The 16,048-nt window shown below is 46.4% G+C and overlaps 1 non-coding gene across 1 annotated transcript; it reads right to left on the bottom strand.

Annotated features, from left to right (window-relative positions):
* Nucleotides 1-13,909: 13,909 nt before the first annotated feature.
* Nucleotides 13,910-13,981, bottom strand: TRNAH-GUG (transfer RNA histidin (anticodon GUG)). Its single transcript has one exon. It is a non-coding gene; the product is annotated as a tRNA-His (tRNA).
* Between the last annotated feature and the right edge of the window lie 2,067 nt (nucleotides 13,982-16,048).

Below are 16,048 nucleotides of genomic sequence, written 5' to 3'. Positions count from 1 at the left end.
TCATACGGGGATCATATCTCCTCTCTGTCTCACCCTCATGCAGGGATGCATGACCAATGCTCCTTCCTGTCTCGCCCGCATACATGGATGCACGTTCACGCCTCCTCCTTCTCTCGGCTTCATACGGGGATCATATCTCCTCCCTGTCTCACCCTCATGCAGGGATGCATGACCAATGTTCCTTCCCTTCTCGCCTGCATACATGGATGCACGTTCACGCCTCCTCCTTCTCTCGGCTTCAAAAGGGGATCATATCTCCTCCCTGTCTCACCCTCATGCAGGGATGCATGACCAACGCTCCTTCCTGTCTCGCCCGCATACATGGATGCACGTTCACGCCTCCTCCTTCTCTCGGCTTCATACGGGGATCATATCTCCTCCCTGTCTCACCCTCATGCAGGGATGCATGACCAATGCTCCTTCCCTTCTCGCCTGCATACATGGATGCACGTTCACGCCTCCTCCTTCTCTCGGCTTCATACGGGGATCATATCTCCTCAATGTCTCACCCTCACTTCCAACATGTGTAACTTCTTGTTCTCTTTGACGTCTGGGGCATGGGTGGCTACTGCACAGCTCTAGATGTCGCCCACCTGCAAGGTGCTATGGAAAGCACTTTTCCACATTGGACGTGCTATATTAACCCCCTCTCCCCAAATACAATAAAAATAAAGAAATATATGTGCTTCCATAATGTCTACCTTCTAATGTTTCATATGTGTAAGCACATTGTCCTCCTCCTGACCACATTCTAAAACTATGTGCAAATTGTTCCTTCCATAAACTGTCACTTCCTTGGCCCTTTATTTATAATGACTGTTATACTCTCTCTCTTTCCGCCACAGTATAAAAAAGCTTAGCACACCTCATGATTGGACTAAGAAATTCCTGTCATTTAGTTGGAAATGATTTTCCCATTATCCCCAAAAACTCCTCACTGTGTCTAAGAACGCTTTTTTTCACAGGACAATACAGATCAGATTGACTTGAAAGGTCCTTTCACGCGACTACAGAATGCCTCTCATTCCACTAAAAGATACGCCAGTGCCTACACTAGCCTAGGACTAGACTATGAGTCCCAATGTAGAAAGACCACAAGTCCACAGATATGCCTGTTTATTTAAACATCTGTATTATCATCAGCGTGTGACTGTAAAGGCGGGACCTCGCGCTCTCTGTAACGCGCTCCATTGGCAACATCAGTTAAATGTCGTTGGTTCAATCCCTCGTGGATGTTGTTTTTATTCCCATTTGTAACTGGGAAATACTGTCGCTGCAATACATATGTCTTAATCAAGCTAGTGGTTATTGACGTAAATGGCAGTGTTATAATGTTTCATGTACTGCAAATGTCACCACATAATGCGCTCTTAATTAGATTTGGTTGAAATACATTACAGTCACCCGATGTAAAAGTGTGCAAAGAGCATTAAAGAAACAAAAGGTTCATAACAGTAACAGGACATATCGAATTGTTTCAGTCCTCCACAGAGATTGCCAATGTATTAATGGAAATTCTAAAATATCTGCCCAACTGCCGTGACATTTCCTCACCGCAATGCCGTGACTCGGATTCCAACCGAGGTTGCTGCGGCCACAACGCAGAGTACTAACCACTATACGATCACGGCGAGCTACTTGGGCTGCTACAATGTGACGTTCCACCTCTATCATAAACTGTACTCCATCTGTGATGTCATGACTCATGTTTGAATTACAGGTTGGTTGTGTTGTCATCCATGCGAATAAGTGGACACCTGATCCCTAGTCACTTATTTAAGATCTCAATAATCAAGTCAGAATCCAAATGAAAGTCATCAAAGTGGAGCCAATTAGAAATAATATAGTTACACAAACCTGGCAATGGTGCGGCAGCCAGGGCCGATAATGGCCCGCCAGCCTGAGAGCAGGAAAGTGTGAGAGCAGTGATGGTCTTGTGAGAGTTTACAGCTGTTATTGACCCTGTCCCCTTCCATTGCAGAGTTTTCTCCCTATAAGAAGTGCAGAGGCTCCCTCCGGGGTGCTAATAGTACATTTATTTTTTTGCGCAGGAGAAGTGCTCTTCGCCAATTGCACGTGCCAAATCACCCGAAGGCCACCACCATAAAATTCAGGCATTCATGTTCATGCGTCCTCCATGTTATGTCCTTATAAAGGGATGCATGTTAATGATCACTCCATGTCACACCTGCATACAAGGATGCATGTTCATGCCGCCTCGTTCTCTTGGCTTCATACAGGGATTTTATCTCCTCCCTGTCTCACCCTCATGCAGGGATGCATGACCAATGCTCCTTCCCTTCTCGCCCGCATACATGGATGCACGTTCATGTCTTCTCGTTCTCTCGGCTTCATACGGGGATTTTATCTCCTCCCTGTCTCACCCTCAGGAAGGGATGCATGCCCAATGCTCCTTCACGTCTCGCCCGCATACATGGATGCACGTTCACGCCTCCTCCTTCTCTCGGCTTCATACGGGGATCATATCTCCTCCCTGTCTCACCCTCATGCAGGGATGCATGACCAATGGTCCTTCCTGTCTCGCCCGCATACATGGATGCACGTTCAGGCCTCCTCCTTCTCTCGGCTTCATACAGGGATCATATCTCCTCCCTGTCTCACCCTCATGAAGGGATGCATGACCAATGCTCCTTCCCTTCTCGCCTGCATACATGGATGCACGTTCACGCCTCCTCCTACTCTCGGCTTCATACGGGGATCATATCTCCTCCCTGTCTCACCCTCATGCAGGGATGCATGACCAACGCTCCTTCCTGTCTCGCCCGCATACATGGGTGCACGTTCACGCCTCCTCCTTCTCTCGGCTTCATACGGGGATCATATCTCCTCCCTGTCTCACCCTCATGCAGGGATGCATGACCAATGCTCCTTCCCTTCTCGCCTGCATACATGGATGCACGTTCACGCCTCCTCCTTCTCTCGGCTTCATACGGGGATCATATCTCCTCAATGTCTCACCCTCACTTCCAACATGTGTAACTTCTTGTTCTCTTTGACGTCTGGGGCATGGGTGGCTACTCCACAGCTCTAGATGTCGCCCACCTGCAAGGTGCTATGGAAAGCACTTTTCCACATTGGACGTGCTATATTAACCCCCTCTCCCCAAATACAATAAAAATAAAGAAATATATGTGCTTCCATAATGTCTACCTTCTAATGTTTCATATGTGTAAGCACATTGTCCTCCTCCTGACCACATTCTAAAACTATGTGCAAATTGTTCCTTCCATAAACTGTCACTTCCTTGGCCCTTTATTTATAATGACTGTTATACTCTCTCTCTTTCCGCCACAGTATAAAAAAGCCTAGCACACCTCATGATTGGACTAAGAAATTCCTGTCATTTAGTTGGAAATTATTTTCCCATTATCCCCAAAAACTCCTCACTGTGTCTAAGAACGCTTTTTTTCACAGGACAATACAGATCAGATTGACTTGAAAGGTCCTTTCACGCGACTACAGAATGCCTCTCATTCCACTAAAAGATACGCCAGTGCCTACAATAGCCTAGGACTAGACTATGAGTCCCAATGTAGAAAGACCACAAGTCCACAGATATGCCTGTTTATTTAAACATCTGTATTATCATCAGCGTGTGACTGTAAAGGCGGGACCTCGCGCTCTCTGTAACGCGCTCCATTGGCAACATCAGTTAAATGTCGTTGGTTCAATCCCTCGCGGATGTTGTTTTTATTCCCATTTGTAACTGGGAAATACTGTCGCTGCAATACATATGTCTTAATCAAGCTAGTGGTTATTGACGTAAATGGCAGTGTTATAATGTTTCATGTACTGCAAATGTCACCACATAATGCGCTCTTAATTAGATTTGGTTGAAATACATTACAGTCACCCGATGAAAAAGTGTGCAGAGAGCATTAAAGAAACAAAAGGTTCATAACAGTAACAGGACATATCGAATTGTTTCAGTCCTCCACAGAGATTGCCAATGTATTAATGGAAATTCTAAAATATCTGCCCAACTGCCGTGACATTGCCTCACCGCAATGCCGTGACTCGGATTCCAACCGAGGTTGCTGCGGACACAACGCAGGGTACTAACCACTATATGATCACAGCGAGCTACTTGGGCTGCTACCATGTGACGTTCCACCTCTATCATAAGCTGTACTCCATCTGTGATGTCATGACTCATGTTTGAATTAAAGGTTGGTTGTGATGTTATCCATGAGAATAAGTGGACACCTGATCCCCAGTCACTTATTAAAGATCTCAATAATCAAGTCAGAATCCAAATGAAAGTCATCAAAGTGGAGCCAATTAGAAATAATATAGTTACACAAACCTGGCAATGGTGCGGCAGCCAGGGCCGTTAATGGCCCGCCAGCCTGAGAGCAGGAAAGTGTGAGAGCAGTGATGGTCTTGTGAGAGTTTACAGCTGTTATTGACCCTGTCCCCTTCCATTGCAGAGTTTTCTCCCTATAAGAAGTGCAGAGGCTCCCTCCGGGGTGCTAATAGTAAATTTATTTTTTTGCGCAGGAGAAGTGCTCTTCACCAATTGCACGTGCCAAATCACCCGAAGGCCACCACCATAAAATTCAGGCATTCATGTTCATGCGTCCTCCATGTTATGTCCTTATAAAGGGATGCATGTTCATGATGACTCCATGTCACACCTGCATACAAGGATGCATGTTCATGCCGCCTCGTTCTCTTGGCTTCATACAGGGATTTTATCTCCTCCCTGTCTCACCCTCATGCAGGGATGCATGACCAATGCTCCTTCCCTTCCCGCCCGCATACATGGATGCACTTTCATGTCTCCTCGTTCTCTCTGCTTCATACGGGGATTTTATCTCCTCCCTGTCTCACCCTCAGGAAGGGATGCATGACCAATGCTCCTTCCCGTCTCGCCCGCATACATGGATGCACGTTCACGCCTCCTCCTTCTCTCGGCTTCATACGGGGATCATATCTCCTCTCTGTCTCACCCTCATGCAGGGATGCATGACCAATGCTCCTTCCTGTCTCGCCCGCATACATGGATGCACGTTCACGCCTCCTCCTTCTCTCGGCTTCATACGGGGATCATATCTCCTCCCTGTCTCACCCTCATGCAGGGATGCATGACCAATGTTCCTTCCCTTCTCGCCTGCATACATGGATGCACGTTCACGCCTCCTCCTTCTCTCGGCTTCAAAAGGGGATCATATCTCCTCCCTGTCTCACCCTCATGCAGGGATGCATGACCAACGCTCCTTCCTGTCTCGCCCGCATACATGGATGCACGTTCACGCCTCCTCCTTCTCTCGGCTTCATACGGGGATCATATCTCCTCCCTGTCTCACCCTCATGCAGGGATGCATGACCAATGCTCCTTCCCTTCTCGCCTGCATACATGGATGCACGTTCACGCCTCCTCCTTCTCTCGGCTTCATACGGGGATCATATCTCCTCAATGTCTCACCCTCACTTCCAACATGTGTAACTTCTTGTTCTCTTTGACGTCTGGGGCATGGGTGGCTACTGCACAGCTCTAGATGTCGCCCACCTGCAAGGTGCTATGGAAAGCACTTTTCCACATTGGACGTGCTATATTAACCCCCTCTCCCCAAATACAATAAAAATAAAGAAATATATGTGCTTCCATAATGTCTACCTTCTAATGTTTCATATGTGTAAGCACATTGTCCTCCTCCTGACCACATTCTAAAACTATGTGCAAATTGTTCCTTCCATAAACTGTCACTTCCTTGGCCCTTTATTTATAATGACTGTTATACTCTCTCTCTTTCCGCCACAGTATAAAAAAGCTTAGCACACCTCATGATTGGACTAAGAAATTCCTGTCATTTAGTTGGAAATGATTTTCCCATTATCCCCAAAAACTCCTCACTGTGTCTAAGAACGCTTTTTTTCACAGGACAATACAGATCAGATTGACTTGAAAGGTCCTTTCACGCGACTACAGAATGCCTCTCATTCCACTAAAAGATACGCCAGTGCCTACACTAGCCTAGGACTAGACTATGAGTCCCAATGTAGAAAGACCACAAGTCCACAGATATGCCTGTTTATTTAAACATCTGTATTATCATCAGCGTGTGACTGTAAAGGCGGGACCTCGCGCTCTCTGTAACGCGCTCCATTGGCAACATCAGTTAAATGTCGTTGGTTCAATCCCTCGTGGATGTTGTTTTTATTCCCATTTGTAACTGGGAAATACTGTCGCTGCAATACATATGTCTTAATCAAGCTAGTGGTTATTGACGTAAATGGCAGTGTTATAATGTTTCATGTACTGCAAATGTCACCACATAATGCGCTCTTAATTAGATTTGGTTGAAATACATTACAGTCACCCGATGTAAAAGTGTGCAAAGAGCATTAAAGAAACAAAAGGTTCATAACAGTAACAGGACATATCGAATTGTTTCAGTCCTCCACAGAGATTGCCAATGTATTAATGGAAATTCTAAAATATCTGCCCAACTGCCGTGACATTTCCTCACCACAATGCCGTGACTCGGATTCCAACCGAGGTTGCTGCGGCCACAACGCAGAGTACTAACCACTATACGATCACGGCGAGCTACTTGGGCTGCTACAATGTGACGTTCCACCTCTATCATAAACTGTACTCCATCTGTGATGTCATGACTCATGTTTGAATTACAGGTTGGTTGTGTTGTCATCCATGCGAATAAGTGGACACCTGATCCCTAGTCACTTATTTAAGATCTCAATAATCAAGTCAGAATCCAAATGAAAGTCATCAAAGTGGAGCCAATTAGAAATAATATAGTTACACAAACCTGGCAATGGTGCGGCAGCCAGGGCCGATAATGGCCCGCCAGCCTGAGAGCAGGAAAGTGTGAGAGCAGTGATGGTCTTGTGAGAGTTTACAGCTGTTATTGACCCTGTCCCCTTCCATTGCAGAGTTTTCTCCCTATAAGAAGTGCAGAGGCTCCCTCCGGGGTGCTAATAGTACATTTATTTTTTTGCGCAGGAGAAGTGCTCTTCGCCAATTGCACGTGCCAAATCACCCGAAGGCCACCACCATAAAATTCAGGCATTCATGTTCATGCGTCCTCCATGTTATGTCCTTATAAAGGGATGCATGTTAATGATCACTCCATGTCACACCTGCATACAAGGATGCATGTTCATGCCGCCTCGTTCTCTTGGCTTCATACAGGGATTTTATCTCCTCCCTGTCTCACCCTCATGCAGGGATGCATGACCAATGCTCCTTCCCTTCTCGCCCGCATACATGGATGCACGTTCATGTCTTCTCGTTCTCTCGGCTTCATACGGGGATTTTATCTCCTCCCTGTCTCACCCTCAGGAAGGGATGCATGCCCAATGCTCCTTCACGTCTCGCCCGCATACATGGATGCACGTTCACGCCTCCTCCTTCTCTCGGCTTCATACGGGGATCATATCTCCTCCCTGTCTCACCCTCATGCAGGGATGCATGACCAATGGTCCTTCCTGTCTCGCCCGCATACATGGATGCACGTTCACGCCTCCTCCTTCTCTCGGCTTCATACAGGGATCATATCTCCTCCCTGTCTCACCCTCATGCAGGGATGCATGACCAATGCTCCTTCCCTTCTCGCCTGCATACATGGATGCACGTTCACGCCTCCTCCTACTCTCGGCTTCATACGGGGATCATATCTCCTCCCTGTCTCACCCTCATGCAGGGATGCATGACCAACGCTCCTTCCTGTCTCGCCCGCATACATGGGTGCACGTTCACGCCTCCTCCTTCTCTCGGCTTCATACGGGGATCATATCTCCTCCCTGTCTCACCCTCATGCAGGGATGCATGACCAATGCTCCTTCCCTTCTCGCCTGCATACATGGATGCACGTTCACGCCTCCTCCTTCTCTCGGCTTCATACGGGGATCATATCTCCTCAATGTCTCACCCTCACTTCCAACATGTGTAACTTCTTGTTCTCTTTGACGTCTGGGGCATGGGTGGCTACTCCACAGCTCTAAATGTCGCCCACCTGCAAGGTGCTATGGAAAGCACTTTTCCACATTGGACGTGCTATATTAACCCCCTCTCCCCAAATACAATAAAAATAAAGAAATATATGTGCTTCCATAATGTCTACCTTCTAATGTTTCATATGTGTAAGCACATTGTCCTCCTCCTGACCACATTCTAAAACTATGTGCAAATTGTTCCTTCCATAAACTGTCACTTCCTTGGCCCTTTATTTATAATGACTGTTATACTCTCTCTCTTTCCGCCACAGTATAAAAAAGCCTAGCACACCTCATGATTGGACTAAGAAATTCCTGTCATTTAGTTGGAAATTATTTTCCCATTATCCCCAAAAACTCCTCACTGTGTCTAAGAACGCTTTTTTTCACAGGACAATACAGATCAGATTGACTTGAAAGGTCCTTTCACGCGACTACAGAATGCCTCTCATTCCACTAAAAGATACGCCAGTGCCTACAATAGCCTAGGACTAGACTATGAGTCCCAATGTAGAAAGACCACAAGTCCACAGATATGCCTGTTTATTTAAACATCTGTATTATCATCAGCGTGTGACTGTAAAGGCGGGACCTCGCGCTCTCTGTAACGCGCTCCATTGGCAACATCAGTTAAATGTCGTTGGTTCAATCCCTCGCGGATGTTGTTTTTATTCCCATTTGTAACTGGGAAATACTGTCGCTGCAATACATATGTCTTAATCAAGCTAGTGGTTATTGACGTAAATGGCAGTGTTATAATGTTTCATGTACTGCAAATGTCACCACATAATGCGCTCTTAATTAGATTTGGTTGAAATACATTACAGTCACCCGATGAAAAAGTGTGCAGAGAGCATTAAAGAAACAAAAGGTTCATAACAGTAACAGGACATATCGAATTGTTTCAGTCCTCCACAGAGATTGCCAATGTATTAATGGAAATTCTAAAATATCTGCCCAACTGCCGTGACATTGCCTCACCGCAATGCCGTGACTCGGATTCGAACCGAGGTTGCTGCGGACACAACGCAGGGTACTAACCACTATATGATCACAGCGAGCTACTTGGGCTGCTACCATGTGACGTTCCACCTCTATCATAAGCTGTACTCCATCTGTGATGTCATGACTCATGTTTGAATTAAAGGTTGGTTGTGATGTTATCCATGAGAATAAGTGGACACCTGATCCCCAGTCACTTATTAAAGATCTCAATAATCAAGTCAGAATCCAAATGAAAGTCATCAAAGTGGAGCCAATTAGAAATAATATAGTTACACAAACCTGGCAATGGTGCGGCAGCCAGGGCCGATAATGGCCCGCCAGCCTGAGAGCAGGAAAGTGTGAGAGCAGTGATGGTCTTGTGAGAGTTTACAGCTGTTATTGACCCTGTCCCCTTCCATTGCAGAGTTTTCTCCCTATAAGAAGTGCAGAGGCTCCCTCCGGGGTGCTAATAGTAAATTTATTTTTTTGCGCAGGAGAAGTGCTCTTCACCAATTGCACGTGCCAAATCACCCGAAGGCCACCACCATAAAATTCAGGCATTCATGTTCATGCGTCCTCCATGTTATGTCCTTATAAAGGGATGCATGTTCATGATGACTCCATGTCACACCTGCATACAAGGATGCATGTTCATGCCGCCTCGTTCTCTTGGCTTCATACAGGGATTTTATCTCCTCCCTGTCTCACCCTCATGCAGGGATGCATGACCAATGCTCCTTCCCTTCCCGCCCGCATACATGGATGCACTTTCATGTCTCCTCGTTCTCTCTGCTTCATACGGGGATTTTATCTCCTCCCTGTCTCACCCTCAGGAAGGGATGCATGACCAATGCTCCTTCCCGTCTCGCCCGCATACATGGATGCACGTTCACGCCTCCTCCTTCTCTCGGCTTCATACGGGGATCATATCTCCTCTCTGTCTCACCCTCATGCAGGGATGCATGACCAATGCTCCTTCCTGTCTCGCCCGCATACATGGATGCACGTTCACGCCTCCTCCTTCTCTCGGCTTCATACGGGGATCATATCTCCTCCCTGTCTCACCCTCATGCAGGGATGCATGACCAATGTTCCTTCCCTTCTCGCCTGCATACATGGATGCACGTTCACGCCTCCTCCTTCTCTCGGCTTCAAAAGGGGATCATATCTCCTCCCTGTCTCACCCTCATGCAGGGATGCATGACCAACGCTCCTTCCTGTCTCGCCCGCATACATGGATGCACGTTCACGCCTCCTCCTTCTCTCGGCTTCATACGGGGATCATATCTCCTCCCTGTCTCACCCTCATGCAGGGATGCATGACCAATGCTCCTTCCCTTCTCGCCTGCATACATGGATGCACGTTCACGCCTCCTCCTTCTCTCGGCTTCATACGGGGATCATATCTCCTCAATGTCTCACCCTCACTTCCAACATGTGTAACTTCTTGTTCTCTTTGACGTCTGGGGCATGGGTGGCTACTGCACAGCTCTAGATGTCGCCCACCTGCAAGGTGCTATGGAAAGCACTTTTCCACATTGGACGTGCTATATTAACCCCCTCTCCCCAAATACAATAAAAATAAAGAAATATATGTGCTTCCATAATGTCTACCTTCTAATGTTTCATATGTGTAAGCACATTGTCCTCCTCCTGACCACATTCTAAAACTATGTGCAAATTGTTCCTTCCATAAACTGTCACTTCCTTGGCCCTTTATTTATAATGACTGTTATACTCTCTCTCTTTCCGCCACAGTATAAAAAAGCTTAGCACACCTCATGATTGGACTAAGAAATTCCTGTCATTTAGTTGGAAATGATTTTCCCATTATCCCCAAAAACTCCTCACTGTGTCTAAGAACGCTTTTTTTCACAGGACAATACAGATCAGATTGACTTGAAAGGTCCTTTCACGCGACTACAGAATGCCTCTCATTCCACTAAAAGATACGCCAGTGCCTACACTAGCCTAGGACTAGACTATGAGTCCCAATGTAGAAAGACCACAAGTCCACAGATATGCCTGTTTATTTAAACATCTGTATTATCATCAGCGTGTGACTGTAAAGGCGGGACCTCGCGCTCTCTGTAACGCGCTCCATTGGCAACATCAGTTAAATGTCGTTGGTTCAATCCCTCGTGGATGTTGTTTTTATTCCCATTTGTAACTGGGAAATACTGTCGCTGCAATACATATGTCTTAATCAAGCTAGTGGTTATTGACGTAAATGGCAGTGTTATAATGTTTCATGTACTGCAAATGTCACCACATAATGCGCTCTTAATTAGATTTGGTTGAAATACATTACAGTCACCCGATGTAAAAGTGTGCAAAGAGCATTAAAGAAACAAAAGGTTCATAACAGTAACAGGACATATCGAATTGTTTCAGTCCTCCACAGAGATTGCCAATGTATTAATGGAAATTCTAAAATATCTGCCCAACTGCCGTGACATTTCCTCACCGCAATGCCGTGACTCGGATTCCAACCGAGGTTGCTGCGGCCACAACGCAGAGTACTAACCACTATACGATCACGGCGAGCTACTTGGGCTGCTACAATGTGACGTTCCACCTCTATCATAAACTGTACTCCATCTGTGATGTCATGACTCATGTTTGAATTACAGGTTGGTTGTGTTGTCATCCATGCGAATAAGTGGACACCTGATCCCTAGTCACTTATTTAAGATCTCAATAATCAAGTCAGAATCCAAATGAAAGTCATCAAAGTGGAGCCAATTAGAAATAATATAGTTACACAAACCTGGCAATGGTGCGGCAGCCAGGGCCGATAATGGCCCGCCAGCCTGAGAGCAGGAAAGTGTGAGAGCAGTGATGGTCTTGTGAGAGTTTACAGCTGTTATTGACCCTGTCCCCTTCCATTGCAGAGTTTTCTCCCTATAAGAAGTGCAGAGGCTCCCTCCGGGGTGCTAATAGTACATTTATTTTTTTGCGCAGGAGAAGTGCTCTTCGCCAATTGCACGTGCCAAATCACCCGAAGGCCACCACCATAAAATTCAGGCATTCATGTTCATGCGTCCTCCATGTTATGTCCTTATAAAGGGATGCATGTTAATGATCACTCCATGTCACACCTGCATACAAGGATGCATGTTCATGCCGCCTCGTTCTCTTGGCTTCATACAGGGATTTTATCTCCTCCCTGTCTCACCCTCATGCAGGGATGCATGACCAATGCTCCTTCCCTTCTCGCCCGCATACATGGATGCACGTTCATGTCTTCTCGTTCTCTCGGCTTCATACGGGGATTTTATCTCCTCCCTGTCTCACCCTCAGGAAGGGATGCATGCCCAATGCTCCTTCACGTCTCGCCCGCATACATGGATGCACGTTCACGCCTCCTCCTTCTCTCGGCTTCATACGGGGATCATATCTCCTCCCTGTCTCACCCTCATGCAGGGATGCATGACCAATGGTCCTTCCTGTCTCGCCCGCATACATGGATGCACGTTCACGCCTCCTCCTTCTCTCGGCTTCATACGGGGATCATATCTCCTCCCTGTCTCACCCTCATGCAGGGATGCATGACCAATGCTCCTTCCCTTCTCGCCTGCATACATGGATGCACGTTCACGCCTCCTCCTACTCTCGGCTTCATACAGGGATCATATCTCCTCCCTGTCTCACCCTCATGCAGGGATGCATGACCAACGCTCCTTCCTGTCTCGCCCGCATACATGGGTGCACGTTCACGCCTCCTCCTTCTCTCGGCTTCATACGGGGATCATATCTCCTCCCTGTCTCACCCTCATGCAGGGATGCATGACCAATGCTCCTTCCCTTCTCGCCTGCATACATGGATGCACGTTCACGCCTCCTCCTTCTCTCGGCTTCATACGGGGATCATATCTCCTCAATGTCTCACCCTCACTTCCAACATGTGTAACTTCTTGTTCTCTTTGACGTCTGGGGCATGGGTGGCTACTGCACAGCTCTAGATGTCGCCCACCTGCAAGGTGCTATGGAAAGCACTTTTCCACATTGGACGTGCTATATTAACCCCCTCTCCCCAAATACAATAAAAATAAAGAAATATATGTGCTTCCATAATGTCTACCTTCTAATGTTTCATATGTGTAAGCACATTGTCCTCCTCCTGACCACATTCTAAAACTATGTGCAAATTGTTCCTTCCATAAACTGTCACTTCCTTGGCCCTTTATTTATAATGACTGTTATACTCTCTCTCTTTCCGCCACAGTATAAAAAAGCCTAGCACACCTCATGATTGGACTAAGAAATTCCTGTCATTTAGTTGGAAATGATTTTCCTATTATCCCCAAAAACTCCTCACTGTGTCTAAGAACGCTTTTTTTCACAGGACAATACAGATCAGATTGACTTGAAAGGTCCTTTCACGCGACTACAGAATGCCTCTCATTCCACTAAAAGATACGCCAGTGCCTACAATAGCCTAGGACTAGACTATGAGTCCCAATGTAGAAAGACCACAAGTCCACAGATATGCCTGTTTATTTAAACATCTGTATTATCATCAGCGTGTGACTGTAAAGGCGGGACCTCGCGCTCTCTGTAACGCGCTCCATTGGCAACATCAGTTAAATGTCGTTGGTTCAATCCCTCGCGGATGTTGTTTTTATTCCCATTTGTAACTGGGAAATACTGTCGCTGCAATACATATGTCTTAATCAAGCTAGTGGTTATTGACGTAAATGGCAGTGTTATAATGTTTCATGTACTGCAAATGTCACCACATAATGCGCTCTTAATTAGATTTGGTTGAAATACATTACAGTCACCCGATGAAAAAGTGTGCAGAGAGCATTAAAGAAACAAAAGGTTCATAACAGTAACAGGACATATCGAATTGTTTCAGTCCTCCACAGAGATTGCCAATGTATTAATGGAAATTCTAAAATATCTGCCCAACTGGCGTGACATTGCCTCACCGCAATGCCGTGACTCGGATTTGAACCGAGGTTGCTGCGGCCACAACGCAGAGTACTAACCACTATACGATCACGGCGAGCTACTTGGGCTGCTACCATGTGACGTTCCACCTCTATCATAAGCTGTACTCCATCTGTGATGTCATGACTCATGTTTGAATTAAAGGTTGGTTGTGATGTTATCCATGAGAATAAGTGGACACCTGATCCCCAGTCACTTATTAAAGATCTCAATAATCAAGTCAGAATCCAAATGAAAGTCATCAAAGTGGAGCCAATTAGAAATAATATAGTTACACAAACCTGGCAATGGTGCGGCAGCCAGGGCCGATAATGGCCCGCCAGCCTGAGAGCAGGAAAGTGTGAGAGCAGTGATGGTCTTGTGAGAGTTTACAGCTGTTATTGACCCTGTCCCCTTCCATTGCAGAGTTTTCTCCCTATAAGAAGTGCAGAGGCTCCCTCCGGGGTGCTAATAGTAAATTTATTTTTTTGCGCAGGAGAAGTGCTCTTCACCAATTGCACGTGCCAAATCACCCGAAGGCCACCACCATAAAATTCAGGCATTCATGTTCATGCGTCCTCCATGTTATGTCCTTATAAAGGGATGCATGTTCATGATGACTCCATGTCACACCTGCATACAAGGATGCATGTTCATGCCGCCTCGTTCTCTTGGCTTCATACAGGGATTTTATCTCCTCCCTGTCTCACCCTCATGCAGGGATGCATGACCAATGCTCCTTCCCTTCTCGCCCGCATACATGGATGCACGTTCAGGCCTCCTCCTTCTCTCGGCTTCATACGGGGATCATATCTCCTCCCTGTCTCACCCTCATGCAGGGATGCATGACCAATGCTCCTTCCTGTCTCGCCCGCATACATGGATGCACGTTCACGCCTCCTCCTTCTCTCGGCTTCATACGGGGATCATATCTCCTCCCTGTCTCACCCTCATGCAGCGATGCATGACCAATGCTCCTTCCCTTCTCGCCTGCATACATGGATGCACGTTCACGCCTCCACCTTCTCTCGGCTTCAAAAGGGGATCATATCTCCTCCCTGTCTCACCCTCATGCAGGGATGCATGACCAACGCTCCTTCCTGTCTCGCCCGCATACATGGATGCACGTTCACGCCTCCTCCTTCTCTCGGCTTCATACGGGGATCATATCTCCTCCCTGTCTCACCCTCATGCAGGGATGCATGACCAATGCTCCTTCCCTTCTCGCCTGCATACATGGATGCACGTTCACGCCTCCTCCTTCTCTCGGCTTCATACGGGGATCATATCTCCTCAATGTCTCACCCTCACTTCCAACATGTGTAACTTCTTGTTCTCTTTGACGTCTGGGGCATGGGTGGCTACTGCACAGCTCTAGATGTCGCCCACCTGCAAGGTGCTATGGAAAGCACTTTTCCACATTGGACGTGCTATATTAACCCCCTCTCCCCAAATACAATAAAAATAAAGAAATATATGTGCTTCCATAATGTCTACCTTCTAATGTTTCATATGTGTAAGCAATTGTCCTCCTCCTGACCACATTCTAAAACTATGTGCAAATTGTTCCTTCCATAAACTGTCACTTCCTTGGCCCTTTATTTATAATAACTGTTATACTCTCTCTCTTTCCGCCACAGTATAAAAAAGCCTAGCACACCTCATGATTGGACTAAGAAATTCCTGTCATTTAGTTGGAAATGATTTTCCCATTATCCCCAAAAACTCCTCACTGTGTCTAAGAACGCTTTTTTTCACAGGACAATACAGATCAGATTGACTTGAAAGGTCCTTTCACGCGACTACAGAATGCCTCTCATTCCACTAAAAGATACGCCAGTGCCTACAATAGCCTAGGACTAGACTATGAGTCCCAATGTAGAAAGACCACAAGTCCACAGATATGCCTGTTTATTTAAACATCTGTATTATCATCAGCGTGTGACTGTAAAGGCGGGACCTCGCGCTCTCTGTAACGCGCTCCATTGGCAACATCAGTTAAATGTCGTTGGTTCAATCCCTCGCGGATGTTGTTTTTATTCCCATTTGTAACTGGGAAATACTGTCGCTGCAATACATATGTCTTAATCAAGCTAGTGGTTATTGACGTAAATGGCAGTGTTATAATGTTTCATGTACTGCA

Source organism: Ambystoma mexicanum, assembly GCF_040938575.1.
Source record: "Ambystoma mexicanum isolate Mex_15411 chromosome 12 unlocalized genomic scaffold, UKY_AmexF1_1 Mex_chr12_unloc.1, whole genome shotgun sequence".
NCBI lineage: Eukaryota > Metazoa > Chordata > Amphibia > Caudata > Ambystomatidae > Ambystoma > Ambystoma mexicanum.
This window is presented reverse-complemented; position numbering and strand designations above follow the sequence as displayed.